Here is a 20,981-nt window from a genome sequence, read left to right as displayed (position 1 = left end):
TTTTACGATTTAAATTTTTACATTTAAGTTTTTCATACACATGAAATGTATTTAGTATAAGGAGTGAGATAAAGAATATAACGCAGCCCCAAAAGGCTAAATAATTATTCTATTATCGTGTATTAAATAATCCATTTTACTCCATTGATATGAAATGCAATCTTTGTTTTGTGTAAACTATACAGATATTTCCGGGGAAGACAAAGCAGCTAATGCAAAGGCTGTAGTGGAGAATGCCTGGAGTATTAAGGAAACAGCCAAGAAGCCAGTGTGGCTGTAGAGGAGCAAGCTAAAATGCCAGGATGAGGTCATGTGGGAAATGGGAGGACCCCATCATGTAGGACCTTCTAAACCACTCTGCATCTGAAGTTTTTTACCGGTTTCCTTAGTTTTTTTTTTTTTTTTTAGGACACAAAAGTTTTCTTTAAATATCTCTTTGGGGGAGGGGACGCCACACTCCTCAATTAAGAGAAATATTTTTACAGAGGTCTTTTATTTTTTTCCACTTATGCCATGAATTCATAGGGAATGGGTTCCAGCAGCTCAGGCTCCTTTCCACTGGTTCTCACAAAGTGTGCTTCTCTGGGTGGGGCAGGCTGGCGTTTCAGTTGAACCCAGGTACCTTTCTCTTTGGCTTCCTTCTTTTTCTGATCATTTTCCTTCACCCGTTTCAGGGAGCCATCTCGGCTCTTAGAGTGCTTAATATGCTCAATACGAACATTAATTCTCTTGGCAAGAATCTTGCCCTTGACTTGTTTGTTTACAACAATGCCAACCGCATGCTGAGTAACATTGTAGACAGTTTTGCCGTGGTAACATTTGTGGGGCATTCCTTTTTGAACAGTGCCCATTCCCTTGATGTCTACAGTATCACCTTTCTTGTAGATTCGCATGTATGTGGCCAAAGGAACAACGCCATGAGAACATATAGCCTAGAGAACATATAGCGGGGGCCTCTCCTCCTTCCCTTTGTGTTGGTCATTTTGACGAATTACTGGAAGATGGCGGTCCGGCCGAAAAGCCCGGTTTCCTTAGTTTTGTTGGTTTGTTTGTTAGTAGCTAGGAATGGATAGAGGTTTGTTTAAATTTCCCAGTTTATCTCACTGTTACTTGTTCATTTGTTTCATTTCCTTTTTAGATCAATTTTGATCATTCATTTTTTTCAAAAATATATTTTATCTCGGATCGCCCCCAATGTCATTAATACGGAAAGGTGCAAAAAAACTCTTAATATTTAAAATATATACTTCTCCTCAGTTCATAGACGTTGCTTTTTCTCATTCCTATTTATGCTTCCCTTTCCCCCTTTTGGTTTTCTTCATGAAGCTATTTACTAGCTTAGTTATTTTCAATAGGATTTTTTCATAAAAACAATTCTTGAACTTAATCTATGTCACGGTTTCCTTTTTTTCTGTTTTATTAACTTATACTTTTATTTTAACATTTTTCCCTTTGTATTCTTTGAGTTTATTTTTATTTTTCTTATTTCTTTAGTTTGATATTTAAGTGATTAATTTTTATTATTTTATGTTTAATAACTTAAATGTTTAATGCTCAAAAATTTCTATGGGTGAATTCATAGCCTTATCCTTTAGCTTTTGATTTTTTAATGTAGTATCTTTATTTCCTAGAAATTCTACATTTTGTTTTAATCTTTCCTTTGACCTATGAACTTATGGTGGGAGGAGTGTGTGTGTGTGTGTGTGTGTGTGTGTGTGTGTGTGTGTGTGCGTCTGTGTGTGTGTTATACTGGGTTCTGTTTTTTCAGTTTCTATTTTTGCTATAATTTCCTGCTTCATTGCTTCTGTCAAAAATATGGTTTTTACTACTTTCATTTCTGTGGTCAATATAAGATTCTTTTAAACATTTTACTAGATTCTTTTAAAAAGTTTGTTTTATACTTTATAGTAAACCTGAATTTAACATTTGAAATCTATTCAAAATATTTTTTCACTCTTTCTCTGAACTACTAAGAATTATAGAATACACTAAAATCACTACTTATCATTCATGGAATACACTACTTGGCATTAATGCACTGATCCTAGAAATGCAATCAAATCCACTCATCCAATCCTACTGAGCCACAACAATGTGTGAGGCTGTGTGCTAAGCACTGGGAGAGAATCACAAATGAGCAATAACCCCTTCTCTCTCACTGGAAATGATTTAGTGACTAAGGAAGTTGTGAGCAATTACAAAAATGAAAGAAAACAGAGGTTCGCAGAGTCACACCCAAAGTCTGGTGAAAGAACATAGTAGGGAGAAATTAATTCTGAGAGGAGGATCAGTGAAGGCAAAGGGGAATCATTGCCTTTCTCTAACAGGGTCTCAAATATATACTGCTCAACGTATCAGCCCACCAGTGAGATCGGAAAAGACAAGGATTGTCATAATATATAAACTGAGTTTCAAAATACCATGAAGTCTGTGCTATAGATGTCATGGTTTGGATCATAAACCCAAAGTTGGAAATATTTCATATTGCCTCTTCCATTGCATATTTTCTGGCAAGACTTACTAAACTAGTTCTCAGACTATAGCAATCCCTTAACCTGCTTCAACCCACACAATTGAAAAAAGATATGTCTTATGTGAATTTGTATTTGAAAGCATGAATCTCTGAGGCCATACTAAAAGCTAGTGAGAAAAAGACCATCAGAAAGGCAAAATAAGGTTTCATAAAACAAAATGGGATATTTCTCTTATTAAAACATGCCGTGGAACTCTAGGGAATGGATTGCTCAGGTGCAGAATAATGAGCCTTGATTTGGCAATGGAAAATTCCATGAAGGGTCCAATAATATGTTATGCTTCATTAATATAAGAATTTTTACATTTTATACTGTGATTTTCACCCTTCATTATCCCAAAATGCTTTATTAACTGAAGCACTATGAAGAAAATTTCACCACCACCTTGGGAGAAGTTCCTAGTGCTGTGTTTTTAAATTAAAATATCAAAAACAGTTTTAAGGAAGGGAGAATAAAATGATACCTAAATGGAAGTCTCGAGAATATCTAAAGCTAGCAACTCTTAGCACCATGGCATTTTAAGTTTAGATTTATGTTGTCAATTATTTGCACTGAGCGTAAGAGCAAAGGGCTGGGCTGAAGTGTCAGTTCAACAGTGGGTTCGGATGTCCTCCCTTCTATCTGGCAAAATCCTTGAGTGACAATCTCTGGAAAACCAGATGTAAAACTGCTACATGATGCTTCCTGCAAACTCTGTGTAACAGAGGATGAGCAGTTCTTCACTCTGCCCAATCCCCCACCCCTAAGAAGTAAGATGAATTCTCATCAACCCCTTCTCTTCTAACCAAGTTCCTCTGCTGTTCCTCATAAAAGAAATATGGACAGAGAACAAAGATAACAGCAGAGTCCTTTCCCTTTCCCTCGGTATGATAGTAAAATGGAGCTCTCCCTTCCTCTCACTGCAGAAAAACATTCATGAACTGAAGTTGGTGTTTTCTGATCTAGGTCCAAGAGCAGAGTCAGAGAGTCACACCAGTGTTCTTGGTTTGGGGTCCCCTGAAGAGTTCATGGGCTATTTCCAAAGGTGCCCTTCCCAGGATGGAAGCAGCAGCCTCATCCATAACAGGTTGACAGGGAAGCTGCTGTCCAGCGGTCCGTGGTAGCAGGGAAAGTGGTCAAAAGGAACAGACAGAGCCTTTCTGCCCTAATGTGTAACCATGATCACATCATGGTTCTGTTTTGATCGCGTCTCTAGGCTTCTGATTTGAAACATGGTAATATATAAAATGTGTTTTCAACAAAGCCAATGTAAATGTTATTCATCAAAAAGCAGTAGATCGGACTTGATCTCTAAAAGCTCTCTGCTGCCACAGAACTCTAATTCTTCCCGTGGATGAGCTCTGTCCAATATGTGGTCTGTAATTCCTCAGAACCTAAAACGATCTCCTATATTGACTTCTTTCTTTCTAATAGTGTAGGAACCTGGATTCTTGAACTTGTGAGCTGGGTGACCTTGAGTAAATTACCTAATCACTCCTAGCCTACATGTCCCCTCCTGTAAAATGGTGAAAATAATCACACTTACTACATAGGTTTACAAGGAAAGCACTTAGAATAGTACTTCACACATAGCACGTACTTTATATAAACTGTTATTACTGATGGTCAGGTTTCACAAGGTACAATCCTTTGCAAAATTTGGAAATTACAAAACAACGAACTACAAAAAAAAAATTTTTAACTCAAATTAACAACCAAACCAAAACTTTACAAATGTACATATTAAAAGCAAGATGCTTAGCATTTTATCATACCTATTTCCCTTACTATTATAATGTGAGTATTTTCTCCTGCTATTATTTTCAACAATGGCTTTAACAGTTTTATTGTGTTTCTCATACGAGGATATACTGGCATATATTTAAATCCCCCCTATTTAAGAAACAAGCTGTTTCCAATCTTTACTATTTGAAAAATGCCAGGATAAATATCTTTGTACGTATACAAATATTGGACTAAATTATTGATTTTTATTTCCTCAAGATATATTCTACGAATGGGATTTCTTGGTCGATAGGAATTAACATGTTCAGAGCTCTCTGTACGTAGCTCCCAGTTGCTTTCCCAAAAAGTTGTCCTACTTAGCACTTCTACCAGTGGAGATGAGGGTCCCGTCCAATTGCACCCTATTAAGCATTGAATATGGTCTTTAAGCAATCTTTTCTAATTTGATACATAAAAACTGTATATAAATAATATGTTAATTTGAATGTCTTTGCTTACGATAAGATTAAACTTTTATTTTCTCATTGTTAATAAGTTTTGTTTTTCTTCTGTAAATTGTTAAACTCTTTTGTCCATCTCTTTTATTACAGTAGTTGTGGTTTATTATGATTTTAGTATATAACACTTTGCCATAGTTTAATAATATTTTTTCTCACAATTGGGATTCATCTCTTACTTTTGATGAAAGACACAACTCTCCTCATTCCTGGGTGAAATCAAGATGACTAGAAATCAGACCTCAAATCATCTGTAAATACTTAACAGGAAGGACTTTGGGAGCACAATTACTATCATAACTAAAGAGAAAACTAAGAGAGGCACATGGGGTAGTGAGGAAGGAAACCTGAATAGAAATGAAAGCATATATCCACCCCAGGAGATTGTATTAGTCAGGATCGGACTGTGCCACAGCATTCATGATAACTACAAGTCCTAAATTTTAATGGTTTAAAATCACAAACATTTATTTCTTCCTCAGGGTAAATATCCTCCAAGAGTTGGCAAGGAGCTCTCTTTCACAGTCATACTCAGAATATTAGGCTAACACGCGAATTTAAATGCAAAGAAATAAGAGAAAATGAAAATTGAAGTATCATGTCTTTCTAAATTGGGCTGATCCCAGTAAGAGTACTGCTTTTTGTTCTATATTCTTAAAAAAAAAAAAAAAAAGGTAGCCTGTAGCTACTCTGATACCTGAGTCGAAGTGCTCTATAAAAATTTATTATTATTATTATATCATAAGATTATACCTCAAGGCAAAATTGGGCTTATAATTCCCTATCCAAAGCCAAATTCAGCAACATAGAAGAAGAAAATAAATAGATTTTTAAATACATGTTGCCCCTGCCCACTGGAGATACAGTTTAAAATTTGATCATTCAGTTTAGCAACTCCTCCTCACGTCTGGATGGGGGAAGAGTGGCTGGTGGATGGAGTTAGGAAAGAAGGTAGAGGCACAAAACTGTTTAGCAATTCTACATGTTTTTTGACAATATGAATAATGAAATGCCACTAGAGTATATTCTATTTTTCTAAAATGCAATAGTATAATGTAATATGTGAGAAAGAATCACAAGACCTAATAAAGTCAAGAAACAAAGGGCATCACTGCTCCAAAATAAAACGTCAGGTAATACTGACTGAATGCATTTTTTTTTTAAATGTCATCTATACATGCTGATTTGTATAAATGGGGTATTAGTTCAGTTGACTGAATACCATGTTCCTGAAAAATCAGTCAACAATGTGATCCAAAGAAACCTCTTCTCCATGTGTGACTATTTAGATCTTGGAAATTAGAGGAAATGAGATGAAAGAGGTTAGATGGATCAGTTCAAATACTTCCCCATTTCAGGAAAGGAAGTCAAAGTATGAGCCTCCTTTAATCTCAAAAACAACAATCCAGGAATCAAACAGCAGTCCTTCTCCAACTTCCACTATGTTCTTGAAATACTCTGCCTTGAGAAAATCCACTGCTGAAGAATTTAAGACTATGTGGAAATGGGTTTAGGAAGCTGAAAACCCGGTAAATGTTTTCACATTAACCAAAACAAAAGAAAACCATAGGTTTGCAAAGACAAGTTATATGTCTGCAAATTAATAACTAATACTTTACGATTAATTTCTATTTTCTTTTCCTTCCTAGCTGAAGCTAACTCAGGATCTTCTGCCACCATTGTTTGAGGGAGAGACTTATCAATTGTCTTTGTTTTGTTGCAGCTAAATATACTGAGGAGTAGTCTGGTCCCTTATAAAAAGTTGAATGTGTTTCTGCTCTTATCTTCTAAATCATTGAGTTCTGCTTCCAGAAATCCAAGAAACAAAAATGATTTGTATATTTGACATATTGAGATGAAGGGGAGAAAAGCAACAACAACAATATTTTGGGTAATCTTATAATTTTTTTAATGTATTACAGAAGAGTAGGTCTTATAAAGACGTAGCCCCACCCTTTGGAACATGCCAAGACAAAGAGACAGTTATTCAGAATTAGCTTCATCCATAAACCTAATCAGTGTTGGCATAAATTGGAAAACAACAAAAGACTTGGACCTAGCTCTGTAAATACCTCTGACACTTTTTAACTTCTTTCTACCTAACAGAGAAGGTTTAGAGTTATTTGCCACATCTTCCTTTATCTCTCTTAAGTCAACGTTGCAAAACTCTCTATGGTGTATTGCTGACACTATTGTTTTATCTATCTATGCTAGAGAGCTGAAAAAAAAGTCCCCTTCCCAGTGTGTGGTATTAGGTGCTTCCACAGCGATGGATGAATTAATGTCTGTTTCTATCTTCTGTTTTTATAAATAAATAAGCAAAAAGGAAAAAAAAAAGGAAACAAATTTATACTGTTTGCTATGGACTGAATTGTTTCTCTTCCCCCAAAATTTATATATTGAAGCCCTACTCTCCAATGTGATGGCATTTGAAGAATGGTCAAATTAGATTGTGAGGGTGGCACTCACATGATGAGATTAGTATCCTTGTAAGAAAAGCCATGAAGTTCTTGTTCTCTCTCTCTCTCTCTCTCTCTCTCTCGCTCTCGCTCTCGCTCTCGCTCTCGCTCTCGCTCTCGCTCTGCCCCTTCATTTGTCAAGTGAGGACACAGCAAGAAGATGGCCATCTGCAAGCCAGAAAGAAAGGCTTCACCGGGAACCTAATTAGCCAGCACTTTGATCTTGGACTTCCCAACCTCTAGAACCACGAGAACTACATGTCTGCTGTTTAAGCCACCTGGTCTAGAGTATTTTGTTATAACAGCTGAGCAGAATAAGACACTAGCCCAGAATGATGATTTATCTTTCATAGTTTAATGTACTGTGGACAATTCTAGTATGTTGTTAAGAGTTACCATTTTGTTCTTCTTATTCACAACGTGGGACACTATACTGTAATATAGGGGAGAAGCAACAGGAGTGTCCTTCATGTTGATTTCTCCCTTACACGTCCCTGGGCTCCTTTCCTCTCCCAAGCTGCAACTCCCGACACTCCATATTTTCTGCCACAAAATTGCTTCAAAATCCACAACTACTAAAATTGAAAATCTCCATGTTGAAGAAGTAATTTTTGAACCAAATTTTCAAAGGAAAGTAACTGTATGAGAACAAACTAAATTAGAAATCGCAACTGAAAAATCTGTTATGGCATTTTTTATATTATACATGTATTATTGTACTATTAATAAGATAAAATTTAATTTAACAGAATTTTCCTCAAATGGAAGCATTTGTTCTTTCCCTAGCTTTAAGCAGACTTCCAAATTATGACTGATTCCTTTTCAACATTATGTGTGAAAAGGTGAAATACAAAAATTATCTAACATTTTGATTTTAGAAAAAAAAATTATTTTGTGTAGAAAGCCCTATAGTCTGATGTCCAAGGCTTTCTCAGGCCCAATTTGGTGAACATAAGCTTGTTAGGAACATGATCTTCTTTGGGGCTGGACCTTGTTACTGACCCTAGGGAGAAGTGGACTATTTTAGGATACGCTTGTGTAATTCTGATCCATACTGCTACTCTACTTCCTAGTTCTCCCTCTTCAAAGGAGAATATTGACCTCAAAGGACCTTAGTGTTGTCTTCATGTTTCACAGGTTCTTTGGACTATAATATCCAAGCTGGATCTACAATGGAATTCTGAGGGAAGCTTAGAGAAAGTCTGAAGCATAAGTTGTAGGCTCAAAAAATTCAGAGGCATTTGTTGAAGACCTATTGTGTTCCCCTCCTTGCCCCCCAATTTTTTCTTCCCTTCTTTATTTGCAGGTAAGTGCTGAGTTTACCAATTTATGACTTCATTTTTCTTTACAGGCAAATAATTTAGGGAAAAAGATCTTGGTAGTCTTCCTCTTCTAATGAAATAAGACATGGTTTGGAACCTCTGAGACCCTTGCAAGAGTCTCAGAAGATACTAAGCCAAAAAATAAGCATACTGTTAATCATTTCAAACTTTAAGGACTACCAATATGTTTGCTTCTGTATCTTTCTTTATGTTTGTTTTCCATGTGTTTAAAGTGCTAATGACATTCATTGCTTTTGAGATTTATCAGATTAGCACCACTGTAACAGTTTATGGTGTTACATTTTACAAGATGCACTTAATATAATTTTAATTATCACTGAAAAATGGCTTCTAGTCATAAAAGTACTTTAAAAATTACAAGCTACACCCACCCTAAATTAAAAGTCAAGGCTTGTGCTGTTAATAATAATTTTATAAAATGAGAACATCACATGGCAGAGTAGCTCAAAATTAAAATATTCGTATTTTAAATAACAAAAATACATGTAGAAATATAAAACTGCCAAATAAAATGGGTTCTTTGTGATAATATTTTACAGCACTGTAGAAAATTACTGGTGTGACAATTACAGGTTATTAGCAATGTGTATTATTTTAAGAAACAAGATTTAGTTTGGAATCTTGGCATTCTATCACCATATGGTGGCTCCAAAATATTATAATGTCATGGTGAAAACAGTGCAAGAATAATTCAATGCTAAGCACCATAAAGATTGTACTTGCACCAAAGATATACCTAATTTTGAATGACCTGCAAATAGAAAGTCAATAAAAGCCCTAAGTATTGACTCTGAGGAACCAATATCGCCAAGGATTTCTGAAGATTTTGCAACATTTTTAAATTCTAGAAGCTCTAGTTTAGATGATATTATTTTAAAAATCATCAACTCTATTTCAATCAAACCGCTACATAAATGAGGACATTTATTATTTCATATACTACTTCTTCCTCCCTAAACATGCTATAGGATTCCTACCTCTCTAATTTTGCTTAAATTTCTTCATTTACCTCTTACTAGGATGTTTTCCATATATCTCAATATACCCCCTACTACCCAATTTAATTTGTATTAGGTCTTATATTACTATGAAGACTTTGTTCAATCTGAGAGTCATAAAAAAAGTCAGGATTATACATAATTCCTGTCTAGAGTTAGACAAGTATTGGGTCCTAAAAGGGTGGACAACAATGGCAAGGATTGAGAACATTAGTGACTTAAACTATGGGTCCAAGAGCAGATATGAAATTTCAAGATGAGTTAATCAGGTGAAAAGGACAGGTACGACCAAAACATGCCAGTCAATGGTTCTATACCTTATCTGAAATTTAAGGCATCCATTCAAGCCAGGGTGTGTGGCAACAGCCGAGAGCAGGGAAACAGGTGGTTAGCATTTGGAAATCTGACAACAGATGTTGGAAAACCAACTCTGAGAAGTTGTTTGAAGAACAAAATATTCATTATTTGGGGGGTCTGGAATGGCGGTGGGGTGGCAGGTACGGACTCACCCACAGAAGCCCAGTGGAAGCTCCATTACAGGGAACTTGAGACATACAGCACAAATTCCCTCACAGATTCACACGACAGGAACTCCGATAATGGGTGAGGTGCTGACGTCAGAGTGGAGATGAACACCTTAAGAACCGTATTAGCTACAGGCCTTGGGCAGAAGTCACCCTACACTGGAAGTCAGCTGCCCTAGCCATAAACAGGAGAAATATCAGGAGATTCTTGTCATTTGTGAAGTCCATCTGTGCATCGTGTTGGGGTAGGACTTTCACAAACAACTGGGCCTCATAATATGAGATGGAAGCCTGGAAGACAACTGCCCACCTTCCCTGTAGAGCTTCCCATCTGCCCAGCTCCAGCTTCCAAACTCATGTAGTAATTATTGTTTCCCTCACTTATTTGACATTAACAACATGCTACCAATATATGATTTTTAAAATATATTTATGTTTATGATCTCCCGGTCCCCTGAAGTCTGAGACAATATTTTAAATCTCTCTGCCCTTTATTTTCCAGGAGCCTGGCACACTGGGTATCAGTAAAGGTTTGCAGACGATGGTGAGTTTACAGAACAGGATGGGAAGAGCTGGCAAAGACATTGACTTTGAAAGCTCGAAATGTCCAACAATTTTGAGAGAAAGGGGTAAATTTATTTACCTTGAAAACCGGATATTGCTTCAGTGAGCCTCCAAATATCAGATCAACAGCTGTTCAGATTAACCAGATGAAACTTAAATCTTTGCCAGGGGAGTCTCACACTCCTCAATATTATGAGAGAGAGAGGGATGCAGGAGAGAGGGAGACAGAGAGAGAGAGGATTAACTTAAAATTAAGAGGAGAATTTTAATAATCATCTTTTGACTACTTATAGAAAAAAGGATTAAATACATTGAAAAGAAAAAATGTTAAGAGGCTTTAAAATATATGATTAAATGAAATGAATGGAAAGAAGAAAAAGGAAACGAGGCACAAAATCAGGGAAGACTGTGGTAGCAGAGCCATGAGATTATCCTCAAGTATATAGAAGTGGATAGTAGGATTAAAGGTACTGAGAATAGCCCAAAATTTCATTGCCCTAGAGAACAGACTAGATTTCAGAGTTAATCTTTTCCCAGCCAACTAGTGAAATGCTTTGTGAACTAATTGGTACTATTGTGGTTCTGAAAAGTCTTACTCTCGTTTTACTTATAAGAATGTTTGTGTTTATGAAAGAATTGATGTTTTTCTATCTCAGGATAATATCTTCTTTTGTGCTGGTGGAAGCTCATATACACATATTGATTCAACAAGGAGAGAGAGAGCGAGAAAGCGAGAGAGAAGAGAGACAGAGAGCGAAAAGAAAAGGATGTCATGTCCCATGAAGCTTTGAGATACAAATTAAGAGATATCTTATTTGCAACTTCTCAAGCACTGTCGTGACTTACTTATGAGTCCTAGTAACACTGAATGTAAAGACAGAGTCACCGGCCCATAGTTGCTTCACCAGCTGGCCTCAGTGATTGAAGTATGCATGCCTTGAACACTGCTCCTGGGTATAAAAGCTCTACCCAACTCAATTTCCCAGTGGAGGGGGAAGAGAGGCATGGTGATGGAAAGTCACTAAGCAAAGGGAAGTAGGAGACACACTTCTAAAATACACTGAAGTGTTCTATTGCCCCATGCTCTAGGCTGCAAGCAGCAGTCAAGATAGATCTTAGAATGTAAATTCACAGACTGTTACGCTGGCAGGAACATTGGAGCTCTCCCAGAACACCATAACTTCCAGTCCTTAGATGGAGAAATGAGACCCGTGAAACAAAATTAGTTACCTGGGGTCATATGCCTGGTTAGCATTGGCAGGTCGACCAGCATTTCAGACTTTTGGAGCCCAGACTTTAAGTGACACTCAGTGTTAGAGACAATTTGTAGCCAGTGCCTGCAAAAAGATTTTTATTCAGAAAACAAGGGCAAGTTTTTATCATGAATAATGGAAAAATGCATTCACTGTCAATATTTTTTTAAATCTCCTTGTAATTACATAGACATCCATTCCTATTAGTAATGACATCTTCAAAGAAGAGGAGAGAGAGAGAGAGAGAGAGAGAGAGAGAGAGAGAGAGAGAGAGAGAGAGAGAGAATCACATACCATATATAAACTGAATAAGCACTGCCATCTTCACTCAAATATCTCACTTAGCAACAGTACCTCTAACAATTGAATTCAGTAGCTTTGTTCTACTTGGGGGAAGTCCCTGTAAATGCAATGTGCTTCCTGGCAGGAAAGCCATTTGCCCCATTTCATTCGATTCGTCTCCTAAGCATACATTCACTCATTCATTCACCTCTCATCCAGGAAATACTTGTTTGTGCCTACTACATTCCAGACACCATTCCAGGTTATAAAAGGAAGTACAGTGAAAAAATAGAAGAGTAGTTTTCATTTTTTAAGTTAGACTTAAATTCTGGTGGATACAATAAAAAAGAGTGGATAAAAAGCTACATGACTGTCATGAGAATGCACATTTATAGCTTGAATTATGTCTTACAAAGGGAAAGAGAGATTCACCTAAATAATTTTCTACTGTCTTTTTCAACCTTACCATTTTATACCTGTCAGAGTAATTGTTAGATATTAGAAGTGTAAAAAATTGAGAATTTTAACATTTCCTACATTATAAACTCCTATTCAAAGAGCAAAATCACAATATCAAAATATGTTGCTTTTTCTCTTTTTCTATTGGGCAGTCACATTTATATTTTCTATAGATAATCTCCATTCCTGCTCCTCACCTCAGAATAATAAATGATTCTGGAATAGTTTTAAAAATCTTATCCAGTTATCTAGGAACCAGCCAGTCCTAGCCAAGTTCAAGGTGACCTTAGTTCCTTTCTATGCTTCCCTCCCTCCTCCTCTTCCTCCCAGCACTTGCATGGTACCCAGGGCTCCATAAATGGAGCACTTGCTGTGATGGAGACTACAAGTCGTTTTCCCCTTGATGCCTTCCCTGGAGCCCAGCAGACAGAATATGTACCAATTCTGTTTTCTGAAGCTAATCAATACCCTGAATGTAAGTCAGATCAGGTAAATGTGAAAAGAAATGAGAAAATAAGATACTATAACCTCAAATACTCCATTCCTTTTCATTTTGGTATAAGTACTCTGGTGTACAAAATATTTAACATAGAAGAAACTAAAACAAAACCTTGTGATATAATCAGCAAATAGTTTGCTTTGCATGTATTAGCTTGGTTCTTCAAAAATACAATTACTAGTATTTTCTGTGTTCTTGAATTCCACTTTTCTAAACTTGATTTCCTGAGGAATAGTAACATGAAATCACTGTGAAGTGGCATACTATCCATAGGAAACATAGTTGCCAACTAAACAATGTATCAAAATTCAAGTTTGATTTTTTTTTTCCAATTTCATGTTTTTATTTATTGCTCCTGAGAAATGCTGTGTGCCTCTGAAACCCTAGAAAAGTGTAGGGGCCTGTGCTTTTCTTAATCAACAAATATTTATGTGATAAATAGAATGCCTTTGGCTAAGAGCTTGCATGTCGACTTGCATCCTGATGAAAATTTAAATAGCTGATTAAACTCCTCAAACACAGGATTTATAATGAATGCCACCATCATTTTGCAAAGTAATTTAATGCATATTTAGTGCAATTATTATGTGCTCTCTTTTCATAAGGAGACTCAGCTGCGATTCTGCAAGTGCAAGAAAAAGAGCAATTGGCGTAAGGGCAGCAGTTTGTTGAAATTTGTGTGAAGAAGCTCCTGTGAAGAGTCTCATTTCACTAGAGATATATAATTGTAGCTTTGAAAAACTTCACGATGATGCTACTGTGCATTGTATGCACTTCCAGTAAAGCAGATAAACAATGTAATATTCAACACTCAAGGACTGACACATCTATTAGGAAGTTCCTATCACTAATTAGATAAACACATTTAAACGAGCACGCTCTTCTGGTATGTCCTTTATGAGACGATGGGGGACTAAGTGACGTATGGATACAAGGATGTTAGCAGTCATACCTTACACATACTCTAATAGAAGAAATGAAGAATAATGTTTATCTTTTACCACTATGTGAATGAACCATAAATATTAAGTTCTATCTTAATTAAGCCAAATAAAAATGATTCTTCCAACTTCCAAAGATTTTCCTTTCCTCAGAAATTACCCCTGGACTCTCTCAGATTGAGTACTAATTTTTAAAAATTATTATTATTGTGAACCCTCACTTCATGTTCTTCTGAAGCAATAGAATGTTCTTTGAAGATAGGCTATCAAATCAGTTTTTGCAAAGAAACCATAGAAATCATGGTGCTTCACAGATAGAGAAAAGGAAGACAGAGAAAAGCCAACGGAATAATGGGAAATATATTTTCAGATGAGAGTTAAAATGAACCTAACTAATATGGTCCTGCAATTTATTTCTAAGTTGTCTGTAGTCTGAACCACTAACATATTCTCATTTTATATCCTTTTATGAGGAGGGAAAAAAAAGGCTTATTCAGTGTATTATATTTTGCATGTTTTCTTTCTGTTGCTTTTAATAAAAACGTTATCAAATCTTGCCAGTGCATTTGGGCATCCCTGACTCGGCCTGTATGTGCATGCCTGAAGCAGCCTTCTTCCTGCAAGCACCTGAAGTCTGTTATCAGCACCATTTCCCCTCCCAATAAGCGTAATGAATACCTTGGTCCTCTGGACCTCGCTGAAATTGACATGTTTAGACGATTAACTAAAAATATGTCAATTCTCACCTCTTGTTACTTGAAATCTTGTATTAGCTATAGAAACTGAAAATAATTGGGGGAAATAGTCTAGACAATAATATTCTTTAACAGAAAGTAATATTCTTTAAGAAATATGAGTGTTTTGCTATAAAGGACATGTAATAAAGGGTCCTTTATCATTCCTTCAATCTCTCCCTTAAGAAAGACACAGCTGGGAGGGAGGAGAATCCCCCTACCTTTCCTTTTTCTTTTTTTTTTCAATTTGTATTAAATGTATCGGACATGACATTGGTTAGCAAAATTATATAGGATTCAAGTGTACAGTTGCATAATACGTCATCTTTATATTGTATTGTGTGTTCACCAAAAAAATGTGTTCACCATTTTTTTTTTCAAATGAGAAAATAAGCAACAAAGAGCACCAAGTTAGAGCACTAACTCTCCCATAGGGTTAGTCAGTTTAGTTGTTTGGATTTCTATGAACCAGTCCTCTCAACCTAGTGCTTAAAACCAAAAGATTTACTGGGCAGAGCCAAGGAAGAGATATTAGTCCAAAATTTCATTTATCATGACTTCTCCTAACTAAATTCTCAGGGGAGTACCAGTTTTAATACTTTGGGGTCTGCATTTAATGACCACTGGTGTCATTTTTAGTAAATGTTTATGCAATTGTTTGTATTTTCAGCAGGAGCTAGAAGGGAACATCGCCCTCCAAATAGCTTGGCTCTAATGGAAAGGAGAGGGGCAGAAGTGTGGAGTCCAGGGGAGGGACAGACTAAAATGCCTTTGCCTCCAGAGACGTCAGTAAATTGCGACCGAATTTAGATAGTTTTGCTCAAAGTGCATTGACTTTAGAGACCTGTCCTCAGCACTGAGCGGGAAAGAGTAAGGTGAAAGCCTCTTAAAAGCACTGAGGAAAGAAATTGAAATAGATTTCCCCCCCCACTCCCTGTGAATTACGTTTCACAGAATAATTTAATATGGGCTCTTAAAAATGTGTATTTTATAGAAGTATCAGATACATTCATATTTAAAAACAAAAATAATGTTAAATTATTTGGGAGTCAATAGTTGCAATCTTGCATTATAAGCTTTATTGCTTCATTTGATCAGCCAATTTCAATGCACAGTTTAACAAGTATCTCTTGAAGCTCTGCTCAACAGCTAGCCTTGAGCTTTGAGTGCAGGGGATGCATTAAAACAAAACAAAACAAAAACAAACAAACAAAACTGTGGCATGTGATATGGTGTCCACCCTAGAGAAACCTACTGTTTAGTTATGGTGACTGCACCCAGAGTTTCCCTACTGATTGCAAGAAGGTTTGTCCCTTGTTCTGGGTGAACAGGATGTAGAGATTAGTCAAAGGGATTTTATAAGAACAGTACCGTTTAGTAGCAGGCTGGATCAGTTTAACTGACTTTTTTCAGTTTGAATACATGTTAATCAAAAGGGTTTTGTGGTTATTGAGAACTAGAGCGACAGAATCGTTCTGTGCTCTCTTGAGCTGACTCAGCTGCTGAGTTCTCTACAGCTTATCCTAAACTGAGTGAGTTCTACAACCTATCTTGGTTCTCGACTGCTGTCCCTATGGCTGCCTTTTATGTAGTTTCCTGGCAAATAATTTTGACTAAAGAAGGCTGTTAAAGAGCATGTAAGTAACACTGCTGGAGGAATCTTCAAGAGAATGACCAAAGAAAACAGGTAGTGCAGATGAACAGGCATTTAGGAATTGGAGGAAGTGTAACACTACGAAGGGCCCAGCAAATTACAGCAACTGGTGAAGACCCACCAGCAAATGTATCAGCAGTAGTGGAAGGAAGTATGGTTGGAGCTGCATCACAATATCAGAGATTTGAAGAGAAGAGTGATCACTGCTTCCAGGAGCAAGACTCAGCAGAGCTACACTATAATAATTCTGTAGAGAAATTGTCTGAGTTCCTATTGCCAGGAATATATTCTCAACACTACCAGAACCTGCCTGGTTTCCTTTTCAGAAGAACAGAGTAAGATTTCTGGTTCGGTATGCCCAATAATAAAAGGATTTTGAGCATGTACCCTCAATATATGTAGATCTACTTCTTCATAACATACTAACAAAGTATTTAACAGCAGAACATAAAGATTAAATAAAATGTAATTTTAAATCTTTTTAAACTAATGGGACAGTTTTTTGCTCTTTCTACACTATTGCCTGTAACATAAATAGAGTAAATGATGTTTTATTATGTTTTTAAAAACGTGGCTTAAACTTTGTGAGTCAGCTATTTGAAGGGCTGGCTTTAAGTCCAGTTTATTGGAATATAGGTTTTTTGTTTTGTTTTGTTTTTGTTTTTTTCCCTGTCATAGTTAAAAGATAGTGAAAGGTACACTTAGTTAAAATTGAAGTATCACTAGCTACGTTTACTAAATTATGGAACTAATTTTTCAGTTCCATTTAGTAATTATACATTTTTTTTTTGCAGAATTCAGATAGCAAATTTCCATCTTCCCTGATCTTAATCAGTTGTTCCTATAAACAAATTGTAAAGTGATGATTTTTCTAATTATTTTTAAACAAATGAGTTAAAACTTCACTGAATAACTTCATTTGGAAGACATTTTTAAAGGTTAGGAAATTCAGTTTCCCAGTTTTGTGAGTACAAGAGTTTTTATAGGTGACATATTATTTTCAGTAATAAAATTACACAGCAGTGGAAACATTTCCAAATATTCATTTTTGAAGTCTTCTCTCTTTAGTGAGCGTTTTTTTTTAAATAGCATTTACTTTCATCCTTATTGTTTAAATGTCACCTTTACCTTCAAGAGGGAAAGATTTGATAATTTTAAAAGTATATCTTCTAGACAGCATACTGTTGAAAACCATTTCCACAAAATATTTAATATTTAAAATATTATTCTTTTTATAAAATAAAATAAGAATGTATAACTCTTAAATTCCAATAACTGTTTTAAATATTCTGCCACAAGATAAATGGCAAACCTTTATTGTGAAACATATTTTCAAAGTCATTCTACCTCTTACTACAAAGCACTTAAAATTATAATATTCCCAGGTCTTGCTTTTATGACAATAATCACCCTAGTGGAAATAAATCACAAGTAAACTAAACTTTTTGTCATGAGACAGTAAAATCAAATGAGAGAGGCCACACTGTCCACACCTCCACACTGAAAAACTTCTTTTTATTTTATTTTTTTTTCTTTCAGGATGCCTGAACAACCTGGTTTTACTGCCTGAGATGCCAACAGCCATGGGAACCAGTGTTAATCCATATATTGATTATTAGAAAGGCTGGACCTTTTATGTGAAAAGTAACATAAAGAAAAGCTCTAATTATAGCTCACATCTGGATTTTTCTACACACCCATTTAGAAGACACGAGCACAGGAACTGTAGAAGAGCAAGTGAAGATTTGGGATTTGAACCCAGGTGTCACAAGGTCCAGAAGCCACATCTTCAGCCATCTTACACACTGTAAGATGGAGTGACTAGCCTGCCCCCTCACACTGATGTGTGTATAAGAAGAAACAATGACAGAAGAGACCCATCTTCTGGGAACCTAGGTATCAAAGAGGAAAGTGGACCTCTTGTTTTCACCCATGGGCCACAGAGACCTTACCATTTGTACAAGAACCAATGCTTTGACCAGAATATCATGTTCTTTCCTGAGTAGAAAGACTAAAAGGGGAGGTATGAGAAGAAACCAAATAATACCCACTACATTCTCCCAACGTGAAAGACTAAAAGGGCCAAACCTTCTCTGTAGACTGAATTCTCTTATTACCTCTCAGCAGTTAGGGGAACTCATTCAACTTCTTTGAGCCCTCGTGTTCTCCTTGCTCTGTAATACAGAGATTAGAATTCCTACTGCCAGGGTTAAATAAACATGTTTAATAAAGTGGGAATTGCTCTAAATGTGGGGATGGATCAGGTAGAAAGAAATGGCAGAGTATCCTCACTGTCCTCAGTAATCCCCAAATTGAAAACATTCAGTGCTCATGGCTAACTGGTGGGTGAAAGGAGGAAGAGAATACTTTCTAACTAAGGCAATTTCAGAAAAATTGGTTTTCAATTCAAAGCTTGGGTGGGTACAACTGTTCCACCCACAACCAGCTGTGCACAGAGAAAACCTAGTCCTGAATTGGGTGGCACCTGGTCTGCCTAGAAAGTTTGAGAAACAGTTCTATTTCTGGTCATCTCAAGCTTCTTAAACACTCCTCCTCAACATGCAATTTAATCAGTGCTTTCCCTGGAGTGTCTGCCTTCTCTTTGTTTGTATTACATATTATAAAGCCTTTGGAGACCAAAGAATTCGCAGTAACATCCCTTTTTGTCTTCCCAAAAGAGTTAACCAAAACACAGCTCTCTTTCCTCAAGCTGTGGAAACCTCATTCAACAAAGGAAAAAAAAAAAAATAATAGTACCATTGTGTAAAAATGCTGGGTTTTTGTTGTTGTTGTTGTTGTTGTTGTTGTTCTACAAATCCCTGAACTTCACTCTTACAGACTTGCTTACGAAAGCTTCTTTCAATCCAGTATTGAGTGTAAATGATAAATGGAAGGAACAGCATAATTCAACGATATATTTCATAGGTTTCACGCCTTAGCTGAAAATCAGAACTCTGCCAAGTTTCCCTTTATTTAAAGTTGCAAATAATCCATCTTATTATAAGTCTGATGCTCTGTATGTTTGTGGGGACAGAGCCCCAAAAAGCAGTTTCCAGGCTCTCGGCCTCACATAGAAAGGTGCTGGCTCAGGTAGTAAATGGCCATCGACTGATCAAATGGCCATCAGCTGTGGCTAGTTGGCCGTCAGCTGTAACCAGTGAGCCATTAGCCATGAATATAACTGCTGTGGCTAGGCTAGCAAAGAGAGGAGGAAGAGAAAAAAGGGGGAGCTAGCAAGAAGATGGTGGCTGAGCCTGCAAGCGGCACAGTGAGGGTTGAGAATTGTGTTGCTCCTGGTTCCTGTGTCTCCAACCCAGCCGCCAGCGAGAGTATAGTGGTGTGACTCCCCTACCTATGGCTCCGTGGGTGTTCCTTTTTGGCCTCACCATGTCCTGCGTTCTTATGTGGGGAGCGGGACCAGAGACCCCGCCTGACACCCCGCACGACACATGGCGAAGTCGGCAGGATCCCCTGCACTACAATGTTGTATATCTGAAACACATATGAGTATATTATGTTATAGATCTGAAAAAAAACTTCAGCAACAATTAGGAATCAATTTTCTTTCTTCTAAAGCTACCATTCCATTTCTTTTTTTTTTCCTTTTGTTTACCATGACACTTACCTGATGAGCAGCTGGTCTCATTCTATCATCCCCTCATGAGAGGTAACCTGGCTTCCTCTCTCAGACTTCAGTTGTTTTCTTGGATCAATCAGCGGAGACCTCATTTATCTTAAAGTCATAGAACATTTGACATTAACATCCTCTCATAGAAACCCTCTCATCCACTGATTTCAAGCCTTGTTCTTAATTCCTTCTCACCTCTCTGGTGGCTTGTACACAGGGGGCTTTGCTGGCTTCTCTCCCTCAGCTCCCAGCCTCAGAGGATCCACCCACTGTTCTCCCCTTGGTCTTGTTCCCTGCCTATTCACTTTACAGATGCTCCCCTCGCTCAGCCCTCTTCACCTGCAACCTAGAGTGTTACTTTATACTTCTGACTTGTCTGCTTTCAGGTTGAATTTTCAGCTTGTCAGCTTTCGGGATGTATTTTATTTTAATTCTTTAAACATTTTCTAGAGTTATCTACTCCAAATGCAAGCTACATTATATCATTTACCTCCTTAGGACAATTTGTGGTTTCCCATCATTTAAACAACCTGTGTAAACTCCTCAGCACCGACGACTCTCCCGAGATCTGATTTCAGTCATGTTTCCACCCCCATTTCCTAGTTATTCTGTGAGAATTCTCTCGAGGGATGCCAGATATCTTCTGGTGCTTGAGGGCACTAGGCCCTTTTCACATCTCTGTTCCCTCCGCCTGGAAGGCCCCACCTGAACAATGAATGGGATTTTAATAGAGCTCAGCACAAATGCCCCCTCCTTGAGAAGCCATCCTGAATGCTCAGTGTGATTCCATCTCTCCTTCCTTTAGCCCTGCGACCCCTCCACACACACAGCAGGAAGCCTGCCTGTTCTCCTGCAGCACGTAGGTGATTCTAGCTTGGGTTAGCTGC

The 20,981-nt window shown here is 37.1% G+C and overlaps 1 pseudogene; it reads right to left on the bottom strand.

Moving 5' to 3' along the window:
* Positions 1-506: 506 nt before the first annotated feature.
* On the bottom strand, positions 507-985 carry LOC117020611 (60S ribosomal protein L21-like; annotated as a pseudogene).
* Between the last annotated feature and the right edge of the window lie 19,996 nt (positions 986-20,981).

Source organism: Rhinolophus ferrumequinum, chromosome 3, assembly GCF_004115265.2.
Source record: "Rhinolophus ferrumequinum isolate MPI-CBG mRhiFer1 chromosome 3, mRhiFer1_v1.p, whole genome shotgun sequence".
Taxonomy (NCBI): Eukaryota; Metazoa; Chordata; class Mammalia; order Chiroptera; family Rhinolophidae; genus Rhinolophus; species Rhinolophus ferrumequinum.
Note: the sequence above shows the minus strand (reverse complement) of the source record. Positions and strands in the feature narration are given on the sequence as shown.